We start from the raw sequence: 14,756 nt of genomic DNA on the forward strand, positions 1-14,756 counted from the left end.
AATTTTCATTTCTGTATTTGGTTAAATGATTCCCCTTATTTATTTTATATATGAAGCAACTTTAAAATTTTTCTTTTTGTTAAATTTGGCTCAATTTAATATTTTGAGATTTATTATTTTTGATTATCAAGAACTCTATATATCAATGTAATCAACCTTTTGTTTTATCTTTGCCTACTGTTTGTTTCCTTTTTTACTTTTGTTTTGACATCTTCTGACATAGAAATTAATAGAAATTTGTGTAATCAAAGCTACCTTTCTTTCTTTGCAATTTCTTCTTGCTTTATACTAAGAAGGTATTAGTAGAGTTTCAGAACAGGGCATGAGTAAGTTTATCTATCAAAAAGTCATGAGCTTTTCCAGCAGTTGCTCAATTGCCACTTATTAGGCCTACATTTACTTGGAACTTAAGGCTGGCTCAGATACTGGATGGGAAGATTAGGCCTTTCAGAGCTCTGGTTCCCTTTGCTAAATGTGTTCATTCTCCCCTCTGCCACTTTTCACACAGAGAACATGCTGACAGAATGTTGCCATGGACATTGCCAAAGTAGTCATCGGATCTCTAAACCGTGAAAATTCTTGGTAGCTTCTTGAGATATTCTAGCCTATATCCACCGTAATTTGAAAGACTTAGGATCCTCCCCAGAAGACTTGCTGAAACAAGAAATTGCAAAGACTGCTCCAGGCACCAACCGACAGCCAGACAGCACTGAGTCATTTTTCTCTCCTTGTAGCTACCTAATGAGTAATTGTCATGACTTCCTCCATACTGGGGCTAGAAGATGAGCGGTGTTCCTTGGAGTTATGTCCTTTCATCTTGCCTGTTTGACATCCTTGTTGACAGGGCACTAGATGCCGGGCCAGATGGTGCTAGGCACATTACACAGATGAGTGGCAGGAGTCCAGGTGTGCCGTGTGGGGGGAAGAGGCAGGGGAGAAACTGGGCATTTCATCACTGGAGTATATAGAAAGAACAGCTCCAGCTGGGGTCTGTCTCTTCTTGAGAGCCTGAGTGATTAATGTTCTAAACAGATTCTGAAATGCCTATTTTATGAAGGGCCAGGAAAAATGAACATGTGCATCTTAATGACTTCATCTTCCATTATGAAGAAAGAGAGTATAGTTTGTGGTAGAAAGAGCATTGTGCTAGGAGGTCTTGGGTTCTAATCCTTCACAGAGTGACCAGTGGTCCTGGTTTGCCTGGGACTAATGGGCTGTCCAGGACTTTGGATATTTCATTTCAAAATTGCGGCAGTCCTGGGCCAGGATGGTTGGTCTCCTTATCTAGCTCTGTGGCTTTGGCCATATCATTTATCTTGCTGAGTCACTGTCTCCTGACATCTACCCCTGCTCTGCCCTTAAAGAGTTGAGTAAGGGTCACCAAGGTATTGGGAAGCAAAATGGTTTGTTTGTTGTGTGACCTTGATCAAATTTCTTAGCTCTTTAAACTTGATCTTACCTTTTGGTCTTTATGGTAGGGTAATACTAGTGAACTCCTTATCAGATTACTGTGAGAATCAATTGAAAAAGAAGAATTAAATGTAAATTCCTGATTGCAGTACCTGAGACATAGTAGTCCCTATGAAATGATAGCTATGGCTCTTATTACCGGTGTAGTAGAACATTGTCAAAAGTAGACTACATCGATGTCCCTATTACTAGAAGAATCCTTGAATTTACGAAAGTTGGTTCTGCCCTCTTTGTGTTGGGTTGCCCTCATCCAGGAGCTATGAGTCTCAGAAAGCTGGTGTGCACAATGGCTTCTAGTAGAATCTTTTGGAGGCTGGACCACAAACAAGTCAGGAGCTATACTCAGAGGCTGATAATAAAGATGCCCTCCCTTTCCCCTGAATATGTGTTAAAGAAGAGGTTACAAAAAAGAATGTAGTATTTCTACATTTCATTAAAAATTATATGTGTGTTTTACAGTGGTATGCCAGAGCCAACTCATACGAGCTCGGAAGAACTAATTGTTAGTATCTCTTCTCAAGTTCATGTTCAGTGACATCATGTTGGTAGCTTGAAATCAGCCAAATGGAAGTATTTATCATGGAAATTGGCAAATACTGTAAGTCAAGGCTTTTTGTTTTTATTAACAGAGATCCACTTGTTAAACATTTACCCGCTCTCTGCTGTGCATATGTAAAAGTGCAGAGAAAGGCCTGGTCACCACTGGGTGGTGAGATTAGCGATTTCTTTGCTTATCTGTATTTTCTAAGTTTTTAAAATTTACATGCATTACTTTGGTAATTTTTGTTTCAGTTTAAGAAAAGGAGAGCTCAATCTGGCAGCATTTTCATGATAAGAGATGAGAATAGGCAGACCAATTTCAAGGTTTTTCTGATCAACTTGTGAGCACACTTGAGGCCCTGGAATTGGGTGATGCTGAAGCAGGGAGAGAGGAGCATTGTATAAGATTTCTGGAAGAGGCCACCCTCGAACTTCAAAACCTGTCAGTCATTTTCTAATGAAAAACTCCTGGAGAATGGATATTTGGGCAATAATTTTATACAACCAACCTAAGGAAAACTAGAAGGAAATATGAAAATGGAGTATCCATGGGTTTGAACATGATTGCCAACCTTCATTCTAGGCCAGAATTTCTAATTTTTTCCCAACATCCTTATTATTGAAACTGATGACAAAAGGCAAAATGGCTGGACTTGAATGTCTTTGCTCCTGTGAATCCCTGTGGTTCCTGAGGAGATAGATCAAGCCAGTGATAGAGCAGAAGACATAAGCAGACAAGATCCATTATTTATTTTTATGTATCCATGGTGCCTTGCATGGTGCCTGACCTGAAGTAAATGCATGAGTAAAAGATGGGGCTTCCCCTATGGTGTACTGGTAAATGTTGAACAACCAATTTTCCAAAGGAAAAACTTCCTAATTGGTGGCATTGGCTGAAATTTGTGTTTTAAATACTCTTATCATGGCCAATTTCAGTCTGTAAGAGTGAAGTTGCTGAACTTGGGGTTGGGAAAATATTAGCACAAGGAGGTTCTTCAGAGCAGGCTCCAGCACACCACCAGCCCATGTGGTATTCAGGCTTCTAGTGACTATTGCCAGATGCCTCTCTGGCTGGACCTACCCTCCCCCTTCTGCTTTGCCCAGTCTTGCAGTCACCCCAAGGCCTCTTCTTGACCTGTGGACCCTTATGATGAACTCTGTGTCCAGAAGTCAAGGAATTGACCCTGAATATGGGAGTTATTGGAACATTGGATTAGGGTTGAGGGAAATCTGTATTCTATTCATGGCTGACCACAAGGGAATCCTAGGATATCCCTGGTTCCTGTCCCTTAGCCTATCTTCTGTAGATTAGTGTGCTCTACCTCCCAAGGGGGCTGAGAGGACTGTTACTGGTGGAGGTTTTCGGAATCCTTGAAAGTAGGCATGGAACCCTAAAGGAAGCCATTTCTCTCTCTCCTCTTTCTTTCTCCTCTCTCATTGCACTATCCTCCTCAAATTGCCCTGAACCTTATTCTATAAGAATAGGAGCCAAGACTACCTTTTTAGTGCCCTAGGGTTTGGGCACTAAAAGTTTCAGGGATCTCAGGGGGCTGAGACAAATCATAAATAAGTTGTAGAGCACAGTCCTCAAAACCAATTAGAAAGAGACAGTAGCACAATGCCCTTATCCCTTCTTCCACAGCCTGTCAGGCAAGGCCTACCATATATGGGCTTCTCCTCCAGGGGCAGCTGAGTCTCCAGCAGCTGATAAACATGGGGTCTGATCCTGGTTTGGTGGGAAAACACCTAATTTCCTGATTTATGAAGCACTCAGTTTTATTAACTGTCCTATCTTATTAGGCCTCCTTAGTGGCCTGGGAAAATCCTATCCTTGTGGCTTTCAAAGCCAAGACCTCTGTCTAAGCAAAGAGATCACATCATATAGGGGTCATATCTCTGGGAGAAAAGCTGACCCTCAAAGCACCTAGAAGGATGATGGCATTTATAAAAATTGTAATAACACTATTTTGGTGGCTGCTATGGAGCTGGTCCTGAATTGGTACCTTGTATATCATCTGATTCTCAAAGCAACCATATGTGGTAGATACCATTACCCCATTATACCTATGAAGAAGAAATCTAGGTTTGGCAAAGTTTTGCACCGTCTCATACCATACAGCTAGAAAGTAGTGGTGCAAGATCCATACTCAGATTGAATGTCCATTGCTGAGGCCCTGCCATCGATTCTTGGAGTAGGAAAAGGCTGATGGCTCTCTCCCCAGCCTCCTCATGTGGCTGGATACCTTAGCCAGACTAAGTCCCCCTTAGGGGAGTCCCCCATTCCTCTTCTATTTTATTGCTTAGAGGCACAGTAGAGCATGTCTCAAGAACTGCTATATTTTAAGAACTAACATCATCCCAACCATACCGGAGTCCTTACGAATCTTTCCCTCATCACTCTCTCTCTCTGTCTCTCTTGAAACATGGATATAGCAGGATGCTTTTCCCTTGTCAGATAGATCGAGGACTATGAGTTGCTTCACAACATATCCTCACCAGGCAACTGAAAAAAGCAACCCTCTGCTCAGCTATTAAAATAACCTTCCCTCCATAATGGATTAGTTATTTCAGCAATGAGGCCCATTTGAAGGGAGATCATGAGATAATTGACTGTCAGACAGTTGAGCAATGTTAAGGTCAATTGTAGTGGAGGTCAATTCATTTGAACAATGGGCTTACTTCTGACAGGCCTCATAATGTTGATAATAGTAACTGTGGTTTAATGGAAATGTTCAATGATGTTAGAGAAGAATGAACCATTAGACGTTCAGATTAAAGTATTGTCTAAACCCGGAAGGTTTTGGAGATGGTTTGGTCATAGCAAACACAAAATCCTCCGCTAGGGAAAACCGACTTTAAAGAACAGCTGGATTTAATGTCAAAGGCAAATGATTTTCTTTCCCCCTTTACCGATTGACTTGAATTTACACTGTGCAGACCGTGATTATTCCCCGACTTTGTATTTATAGCTTCTCATTTGCATTTTCCAGAATAATTAAGAATTTAACCTAGAATGGGCCATTTTTGAGTAGAGGTGAATGCTTTCTGATTTTTAAATGAACCATCTAAATTAGATACTAAATATATATTGTATTCTCCTTGCCTCCTGCTTAAAGTCCTTCTAAACTTCTGGACTCATTACTGGAACCCAATGGGAGTAATTGCTCACCCCATTCAGAAGTCTTTGTCCAGGAAGGTGGCTCTCATCCATAGAAGACAATCTGTTTCACAAACGTGACCCCTATCTGCGGTTGTGGGAAGCCAGGGAACAAGCCAGTGGGCTCTCTAATGGGGACACCAGGAGCCTCCCCAGCAGACAGCAGAAGGGGAAAGCTGCTCTGTATTCTTTGCTTAAATTCTACCAGAAATCATTTCCAATCCACTTTGCTTTGCTTGCCAGAGCTGGGTCCTGATTTTAAAGGACTTACTTCTCCAGAAAGAGTGTAATTGTATGCCCCTGGGTACAACTGCCCTTCAGGCAGAAAAACAGGGGGCTAATTCTCAGTACTGCTTGCTTCTCTGGACAAAGCATCTTCATCCCTACTATTGCACTCATTTGGCGCAGATGGACTAAAGCTAAAGGGTTAAGAAACATGCTCCACTTAAAGTCTGTTCATTCTTACTCTCTATTCTGCTACCTCTCATGTTTATAAATGGGGCCTAAAACCTTGTTTTCTTCACAGTGGAAGTCCATGTCTGCTCAAGTTCATTCTCTGTTAGTGGGTAAGGGGTCATAAGGCCCCTGCAGCTGCCAGATTCTGCAGTGTAACAACAAAGTTCTTAAGACAGGGGATGTGTTGTCCCTGGGTGGATGGGCCCTGTGTCCCCTGGCAGGCGTGATCAGAGCTGCAGAGGTAATTTAGCAGAGCTGTCTAGAAAACCTACAGCCACCCACAGGTTTGTTTGTTTGTTTGTTTTCCTTAGGGCAGAAGGGAAAGAGGGGGCACCTGAGATTCCAGAGGGAAGTAGGTATGAAAACAGCCAGAGGCTCTGAACTTCAGGGTCCAGAGGAGGCAAGGCATGTTGATGTATGTTGAGGACAACTCACCCGATCTTACTGTTGATTAGTGAATTGTCTGCAATGTTCTCTGCATGGTTGGATTATGGGCTTCCAAATACTCCTTCCACCCTAAACAAAAAGGAGCAGAGATCCCAACATTAGTGTCTGTAATGCTTACTTCAGGGAGGCAAGTGCCAGCCAAATAGGGTAACCCAGGAATCCACTGGCACTCACTTGCACAGGTGCTAACTGGTCAGACTACTTAGCAAAAATCAGGGCGGGGGGTAGGGGGTGGGCTTTAAGGAATCTGACAGGTCCGTTTTGCTGCTGGAGTCCAGTACTTGCAACATCCATGACAAGACTGGGTCCTGCTGTTTGGCACTGGGGGAGCTGGGTTAATAATACTAATACTAATACTTGCTGACATTTAGCAATCCCTTACTCTGTGTCAGGTAGGGCAGGCAGCTAGGACTTTGATGTGCATTTTTTTGCTTCCTCCTTACCCATTAAGGATGCAAGTGCTATTATTATCCCCATATTCAAATGAAGAACTGTGGCTTTACAGAGTTAATAGCTTGCCTGAGGTCACCAAGATAGTAAGTGCTGGAACCAAGATTCTCACCCAGGTTGATCACTCAGACTCCAGAGACAGGCTGAGCAAATGGAAAGTGTGTGTGGCCAGGTAGGCGGTAGGGGGTGAAGAAAGGAGAGGAGATTTTGTCCATTATACATTTGCCTTGAGTTGTGCTGGCATTCCTATGCCTATATGGAAAAAGATTTTATATATATATATATATATATATTATATAATATATATATATATATTATATATTATATATATATTCCCAAAATAGACTGACTATATTTACCATCACTTTCATCCCATGGCTAAGACTATCAGACAAGATTCTCAGTATAAATGGTGACTGGCCATTGGTCATTGCTGTGTGGCTTCTGTTTATCTGGAAGTCTGATATAAAATTCACAGCTAGAATAAAGCAACTATCAAAGCTAGTTTTCCAATACCAAGGAAGAAAAATTAAATTTCATACATGTTCAATGAATAGATCTGTTCTGAAGACCTAAGTAACTCTCCTTTAGAATTTTCTGGTTAGACAAAATGAGGCCAAGCATCTTGTCTGGTCTGAAAGTAGGAGTAGAATGGTGACTGAGTAAAATACTTCTAGCTCAGTCACCCTTTCTGTGACAGGAAAAAAAATGACTTTACCTCCACAAGAATGACAGGCAGAGGTTTAAAAAAATCCTGTAATACTTCCTTTGTTTTGGCTTCAAACATGCTGTTGATAACAGCTGTTACCAGTGTACAGTGTGTTTATTGTTGAGTAATTATATTTTGCTTTCATATTGGCAAAGCTATTATTTGTACTCTTAGGAGCAGTGGACATCTTGTGTGCACAAATGAATTAATGTGACAATGGCTTTTGACTTTGGAAGCAGTGACTTATTAATACTTTCATCTGCAATGTTGTTAAATAAATACTCGGATCTGTTCATCATGTACCTATCACTAATGGGTTTCTCCAGCTACAAATTCCACAAGACTGTGCAACCCAAAGGACCAGATTATAGAAAAGGGAGAGAGAAATTATAGATATCTCTCTTATTATGATTTTAAATCCTGTCCAAAAGCCAGAGCGCTTCTGATTTAAAACAGTCAGATTGGTCAAACCCAGGCATTGGAAACTCCCTAGGGCGGATGTCAAAGAGAAGACTCCTGCACTCTATCTATCCCTGGAAGACTAAATCAAAATGACATTCCTCTCCTTCCACCTACACACTCACACATATATGCACATGCCTACATGCCCTTGCCCATGCACACATACGTATCCAGAGATCTTCTATTTCTCTAGAACTTTCTAAGTAGAGGGCTCAATAAATGGTATTGCTTGACTGTTTTATTATTACTACCATCTCTTGTACACCAGGTACCGTATAGTTAGCTAAATTACCCACTAAATTTTCTAAATGGAAAGGCAGACAGAAAACCTAAGTTAGGTAAAGGGTGATGGATATTTTTAAAGATCGGGAAGACACAATAATGAAGAAAGAAGTCTTGTGTGAGGATCCTGTAGACGTGCATGCAAATTGGCTAACTTCAGAAAAGAGATGAAGCCGGCAAGCAGTGAGGCGATAGCTTAGACACACAGAGGAGGAGACTGGACATGAAAGGGTTCCACTTGGCAAATATTCTCGTGCCTTCATTATGTGCAAAGTGGAGTGTGCCTTGTGAAGTCAAATCGTAGGATGATGCACACCAAGTGTGTATAAAAAGGCAGTGGTTTCCTTGCCTTCTTAGGCAAGGAAAGGGCCTTGTAGAGCATAGTAAGAACAAAAGGAAAACAAACTTTGCCTCCGAGACTCTTCCAGGCAAATCTGAAATGTCCTGAAAATGGGGAACTTGAAGGTCTGATGGAGAAAGGAATGCATTTTGGCTGAAGTCTCTTTAATTAGGAGAAGAAAGAGCAAGAAGCAGTAGAGGCCAGGAGGCAGTCACCCATGGGGACAAATGATGAATAAGGCAGCAGTAGAGCCTGAGGGGAGAGGAAGAAGCCAAGGAGAGTGCCAGGGGCCCTGATGCAAACACACAGAAGGACAAGGAGCAGAAAGGAGCCCAAGGAGGCATGGTACACATAATGCAAAACTTGCTCATCTCTGATACATCTTATGAGCATGGGAGCCTTGGGGCCAGATCACCCTCCCAGACAAAACTGGGATTAGCCTCATCCTCAGAAAAGGCTTACCCTTGCTAATTGGAAACCATGGTTGAACCGTAATGCCAAAGTGGTGCCAACTCTGAGGCCAGCAGGGAGCTATTCTTCTAGCCAATGTTAAACCAAAATCAACCAACTCCTTCTTGCTCCCTAAATAACAGTATTGTGGGTAAGGAGTAACTATTGAGAGTTTTCTCAAATGCAGAGCATCAAGACATAAGTCTAACCATGTCTGTCCAACACTTAGAACCTTCTAGATCAAGGATCAGAATCTGTGGCTGGCATGCCCCGCAGGCTAAGATTGGCTTTTAGATGTCAAAGGGTTGTTGAAAACAACAGCAACCAAAAACAAAGAAAAATATATGACAAAGACTGAATGTAGCTTTCAAAGCCCCAAATATTTACTATCTGATTCTTTGTAGAAGTATGCTGACTTCTGCTCTAAAGGATTCCAGCACATTTAGGAAAAATCCAAAGTTTATTATAGCTTACATGTTGGGCTGACAGATCTGACCCATAAAGCCACAAAGCAACAAAAACAAAAACATGATGCCCACACAATATTTGGGATGTATGTAAACTAAAAAAAAGACTTCCTGTTTATCTGAAATTAAAATGTAGCTAGGCATCCTTTGTTTCATCTGGCAGCCTTATGTACTGGGCTTAAAGGGGTGGCATATAGCAAGAGCATGGGTTGGAATCAGACTGCCTTCATTCGGATCCTGCCTCAGCCACTTGTGTAATGAAGCAGACAGTTGGCCTTTCTTTGCGAAGCCTTGTCATTAGGAAACGGGGACGATGGGCTCTCAGAGGGCACCTAGAATGGTGCCTGGTACCAGCTATTGTTACCATATCATCTTGCTCCAGCCTGCCCCTCTGACCTCACCTCCCGCTATTCTCCTCTCCCAGACTTCACTCCAGCCACTGTGGCTGCCTGGCCTTTCCTGGACCTACCACATGGGCACCTGCCTTACAGTCTCTGCATTCGATGTGTCCTCTGCCCGAACTCTCTTCTCCCAGTATCCCCTGGTGTTCATTCCTTCCACACATGGAGGAGACTCCTCGACTGCTGTCTCCTCCAAGGCCATCCCTGGCTATGCTCTCACTCTCTAGTACCCTAATCTGCTTTACTTTGTCATCAAAGCTTTTACCTCACCCTGACATTGTACATCTGTGTTCTTTACTCTTGGTCTTGTTCACTATTATGTTCCTAATCCCCCGCACAGTGTCTGGCACTTATTTGAAGAATAAAGGAGTGAGGGTGCCTGGGTGGCTCAGTAGGTTAAGCGTCTGCCTTTGACTCAGGTCATGACCCTGAGGTCCTGGGATCCAGCCCCGATTTGGGGTCCCCACTCCGTGGGGTGTCTGCTTGTCCTTCTGCTACTCCCCCTGCTTGTGCTCTCTCTCTGTCAAATAAATTAATTAAATATTTTTTAAAAAGATAAATGAATGAATATGTGATGGACTGTACCTCTGCAAGGGGCTTAGCTCAGAGCCCTGAGGCAGTTGTAAAGCAGGCAGCTGTATTTATGACTCAAGCCGGTGATAGCATGGGAGGTAAACGGATGGGATCTTGGGTCTCATTCGAGGTTATAGCCTTATAGCCTTGCAGCCTGGATGGGAAGGCAGTATGGCACAGGTACTTAGGAACAATGAAGTAGGAGAGGGCCATCAATGAGAGGTCCTAGGGGCCTTGAGAGCACTTGACAGGGAGGTCAGGGAAAGCTTCTCCCCACAGGGGCACTTGCAGCTGGCTGTGAAGCAAGACCAGAAGTTGGCTAAGTAAAGAAGGGAAGGAGAGCTCTGGAGCAGAGGGAGCCGCGGGTGCAGGGGCTTAGAGGTGGGGCAGCCCAACATACCACCGGAGCACAGAAGAGTCTAGGACACCGAAGGATGGGGGTGCACTGCCTCTGTATTTGGCAGCCTATCCGTCCTGCGTGCGGCGTTCAGATATTTCTGTGTTCCGGCTTGATGCTTGTGTCAGCACTCCTGAGATGGATCTGAGCTCACCGCAGCTTCCTGGCACATACTTTTCAAAACTTGTGTTTATTATTATTATCAAGTCATTTTAGCACTGGTGGGAAGGGATGAACTGACAGGTCTGAAGACTGATGGGTGGATCCATAGGGTGGCTTGGAGACCCCAAGGGGCCACACCCCGCCCTGTTGCTATTCCCTTGTCAGTGGGGACAACCAGTAAGAAGAGCTTGGGCTCCCTGCCAGCCCTGTGTGTTCTTCTGCTGACAAGCTCTGACCTCAGGCAAGTTAACTACCCCTTCAGAGCTTCGGTCTCCCCATGTGCAAAATGGGGAGGTGGCTATTTCTGTGCGCCTTATGAAGCCAATACATTGAGAACCACATGGGAAAGGATGTCATGCTGCCTGGCTTATTGCCTGGCACAGGCAGGGCTCCCAGGAGTGCTGAGCTCCTGTCTCCCGCTTCCCCTTCTCAAACCCAGCCCTCTCCCACTTGGCATGATCCATTCAGAGGTGAAGGAAGCATTTTTCATTGCGTTCCCTTTGAATCCTGGTCCCCTGAGATGGTCTGCAGAAACAGGAGCTGTGGTAAAATACATCCTTGGAGAATTCCTCCACCCAAGCCCTGGGGTTCCTTCTCCAAGCACCTGCCAACGGATTTGTCTTGACACAGAGTTGAGGCTGGCTGGCTGTTTGACACACTGGAGTTTCCTGGCAAAATCATTTGGTGATGTAGCCTAGGTCCTCATGTGGAGGCCACTCACTCATGGAGAGTCAATGTCTGTGAGTGCAAGGTTGAGGTGTTTTGGAGGGAGCAGCTGGTCCTCTGAGAGGAGAGGGGCCAGGAAACTGACAGCCCTCAGACAGTGGTGTTGGCCACCGACTTGGTGCCTCTTTCCCATAGGAAAGATCCTACGAAGTCAGGTTGCCTGGATGGCTCAGCAGTTGAGCATCTCCCTTTGGCTCGGGTCATGATCCTGGAGTCCTGGGATCGAGTCCCGCATCAGGTTCCCCACAGGGAGCCTGCTTCTCCCTCTGCCCATGTTTCTGCCTCTCTCTGTGTGTCTCTCATGAATAAATAAAATCTTTAAAACAAACAAAAAACCAATTTTTAGAAAGATACTACAAAGTAAGAAGATAGGAAACACTTTGAAAGCATTTAAAGCAATTCAGCCAGATTTAGAGTACCGACTGTGCTTAGGTGTTCATGACAAAAGCAAATATCTCTGTTTCTTTTGGCATTTTTAACATCAAGTCAGTGGCCTGGAAGAGCCAAAAACTGACCAGAGAAAGTTTCGTGGAGTCCGTCAAGGGCACCCTGTTATAGTTCAGTTGAGTTTAAATCTTGAAAAGCTGCAGGATGAAATTGGAAATCGCCCTGGGTAATGGAGAGCCAAATTGGGCCTTAGAGCAGGTAGCCCAGTGACTTATTTTTTAATGTCTCCAACATGAAAGAACACAATTGATTTTTTCCTCCTTAATCCCTCCAACTCCCCAGCTTTTATTGTTTCTAAAATAAGATAAACCAAGCAGGTATTATTTCAGCTCTGTAAACAATCTTTATTTTTCTGGCCGATAGGAATAGAAATTGAGACGGAGACCCGGCTCGCAAGAGGGAGAAACAAGGTAATCAAGGAAATCATTGATCTTAACTTAGTTGACGCCTACCACTTCTGCAAATGCTCACAGTGGTCGTGCACCCCCCATAACTCACCCTCCAGGTTTGTCGATACCTCATGAAAGTGCAGGGCCTCGGGCAGTGAAATCTTCAAGCACTCGGGTTCTTTCCATGGATCAAATCACACTCGTTCTTTTTGAAGATTAGTAGCCACTTCCAAAATGACTTCGCTTTCTCGATCCAGGCAAATAATTGTCAAATGATTTTATTTTAATGCTTTGGTGCTGGGGACATTGAAGGGGTTTCCATTTTATTGCACATTCTGAAATTCTCAGTCCGTTTCTCCTGCTTTGCGGGTCTCTGCCACGAGCAGAGCGATGTTCGCTTCAAAGGCCTTTTCGGAGCTGGCAGGCCCTCAGCAGGGTGTCCAGGAGAGGAGGAATAAGCCTTAATGGGCCTGGCAGAGGAGACGGGCACCTTTTCCCGGGCTTGGTATGAATGGGAGGGCTGGAATGCGCTCCCTCTAGCCAGGACCCGGTGGCAACTGGACATGTGTCCACACATGTGGCTCAGGGGCTGTCCCCATTGACTCCACTTGCAGGCCCTGGCAGGTACTGAGGCAGCTGTCCTGGAGTGTGGGCATCCATCCAGCCGTGCCCTACTCCCTGTTCCAGCTCTGAATCCCCTTGCTCGGCCTTGAGGTACATCTTTCGACTTTTTGAGGAGTGACGTTGGCACAGCTGGCTCCGATGACAAGACTGTTTTTCCTTCTTCCTACCTTCCAGAGTTATTTTACAGGGTTGGGGTAGTATGTGAGGGGAGAAGCAGCAGGGTATAGGGGACAGGTAAGGTCTTTGGTGACAGACAGATCTAGGTTAGACAGCGGTAGCTTTGTGTAATTACCATAGCTAGCTTCTGAGTCTGTGTCTTCATCTCTAAAATGGGGACAACATTAACTATACTACCTGAGTCTCAAAAAGGTTAGTTACAATTGTCACCATTGTTATTGTACTGCTATTATTAATAGCATTTCTAGGGATTATGTATATTTTCATCCCCAAAAGTCAGGACTTGTGTCCAGCAAGAAGACACGATATTTGAACCAGAAACTGTCCCAAAGAATATAGAACATGATGAACGCTCCCTGTGCCTCAACATTACCTGGCTATGTGTCACCTCAAGGAAGGTAGTGCCTGCCTCAAAACTGTCCCTAAGCGTTGGCAGATTGGAGCCTGGTACAGGTAGGGTCCTGACACTTGGGATCCTGTGCTGCTGCCTCAGAAATCAGTTATCTGGTGTGATTCACTTGCTCAGAGTGCCAGAAGGCAAAGGGGGTGGAATCATTACATAGAAATAAAAAAAGAAGATGCAATGCTCAAACCCAACAAGCATGAGACCCAGCACTTTTACCTCTGCTGAGACCATGGGGCAAGCCAAGCCCAAACAAAACTACTTTTCATGTCCCAGATCTATGTACACACACTCAGCTAAGATGCTGTTTATCTAGGATGGATGTTTTCTGGCTCTCACTCCCTCCCTGAGATACTTCTTGAGGCTGTTCCTTCCTGACAAGGAAGCCTCATTTCTTCAGGCTAAGCCTGCCCTTAAGATGTTGACATGAACCTGCTTTCCAGAGTCTGGGGTTGTTTTAAGGGAGGGGGTCACAGCTCTAGTTAACATAGGTCCCCAGAGAGAATGTGTTCCCATCTCATTTCTCCCTGTCTTGTTGGAGTCTGAAGAAGGATCCAATGAACTAAAAGGTGTTACCCTCATTTCCATGTGGACAAGCTATAGAGCTACACCAATACTCCCTTCATGTGAGCTAATAAATGATTGAACTCATCAGGCTTAGGGATTTTTTTGGGCCATGGAGGAAGCCATGACCTCCTTTTCTTTGGAGACTGGGAGAGAGAATGGAGTCCCCCGTGTAGGAGCTTCCCTCCTGCTTAGCATGGTTGGGTCTTTCCTTGAGCTTGGGCTTAAGAACATCCTTCAGAGATAAAAAGACACAGCCCCGACTAGACCCCACACCAATTAGCAAGTGGTCCCACAGGTCCTTCTGGAGCCCTGAGGATATGTATTTAGCCCTATTATTTATTCAGGATTAAAGGTCTTTCCTTTGGACGGCTTGTTCCCTGAAGGATACTTGGCATCTGAGGAGTTGTTTTAAAAGACACACTACCAAGCCCACACCCCCAAGATATGTTAAAATGGGGGTGGGAATGCAAGGCTGGGTTGAAAAGCTGGTGATTTGATTTTAATAAGATTACTTTTCAACTAGGTTGACTTTTAAAGTTGGCAGCCAGACCACATCAGCATTACCTGGAAACTTGTTAGCAATGTTGATTCTCAGACCCCATTCCCAACCTACTGAATCAGGAACTCTGAGGGTGGCCCTGCAGTCAGTGCTTTAACAGG

The 14,756-nt window shown here is 44.2% G+C and overlaps 1 protein-coding gene across 1 annotated transcript in view; it reads left to right on the top strand.

Annotated features, from left to right (window-relative positions):
• The window catches only part of ALK (ALK receptor tyrosine kinase), a 692,068-nt gene that overhangs the window by 146,753 nt on the left and 530,559 nt on the right, over positions 1-14,756 (top strand). The gene's annotated exons all lie outside the window — the stretch shown is intronic.

This window comes from Canis lupus, chromosome 12, assembly GCF_048164855.1.
Source record: "Canis lupus baileyi chromosome 12, mCanLup2.hap1, whole genome shotgun sequence".
NCBI classification, from domain to species: Eukaryota; Metazoa; Chordata; class Mammalia; order Carnivora; family Canidae; genus Canis; species Canis lupus.